An 851-nucleotide genomic window follows, 5' to 3' on the forward strand; every position below is an offset into this window, starting at 1 on the left:
AGAAATCTCTGTAATTTTTCAATGGATGCAGTGAGATCTTCAATCATCAGCTGGAGTCATTATCAGAAATGTAACATTGAATAACAAAGCAAGTGAGATCGTGGGGACCAAGCAGGCTCACCTGTCACATTAAAGTCAAGTGAAAATGGTGGGTCGCGAAGATCAGCCGCGATGGTCGCAAAGGCCGCCCAGCGTGGGTCCCGAAGGATGGCCGGTTGGTAAAAATGGGACCCGAGTTTAAAAAGTTTGATCCACACTGCCATAGGCTTCCTTAACCATTGTATCCAGCTGCTCTGCTACCTTAAGGTACTGGTGTACATGCACACCAAGATCCCTCCGGTCCTTCGTGCCTCCCAGCGTCCTGCCATTTATCATGTATTCTCTTGTCTTGTTTGTCCTGCCCAACTGCATCTCTTCCAGATTGAATTCCGTTTGCCACTGATCAGTCCATCTGTGTCGTCCTGTATTCGGAGGCTATCCTTCTCAACATTTACCACCACACCAAATTTCATATTAGCAGCAAACTTACTGATCAACCCTCCTATATTCATATCTAAAGCATTTGTATCAACCACAAACAGCAAGGGCCTCAACACTTATCCCTGTGGGAAACCACTGGACATGATCTTCCAATCAGAGGCTAGGGGCTGGTTTAGCACAGTGGACTAAACAGCGGAACAATGCCAGCAGCGCTGGTTCAATTCCCATACCGGCCTCCCCGAACTGGTGCCGGAATGTGGCGACTTGGTGCTTTTCACAGTAACTTCATTGAAGCCTACTTGTGACAATACGCGATTATTATTATTATTAGAAAGACACTCCTCCACCAACAGCCTCTGCTTCCTGCCACT

The sequence above is a fragment of the Scyliorhinus torazame genome, chromosome 24 (assembly GCF_047496885.1).
Source record: "Scyliorhinus torazame isolate Kashiwa2021f chromosome 24, sScyTor2.1, whole genome shotgun sequence".
Classification (NCBI taxonomy): Eukaryota; Metazoa; Chordata; class Chondrichthyes; order Carcharhiniformes; family Scyliorhinidae; genus Scyliorhinus; species Scyliorhinus torazame.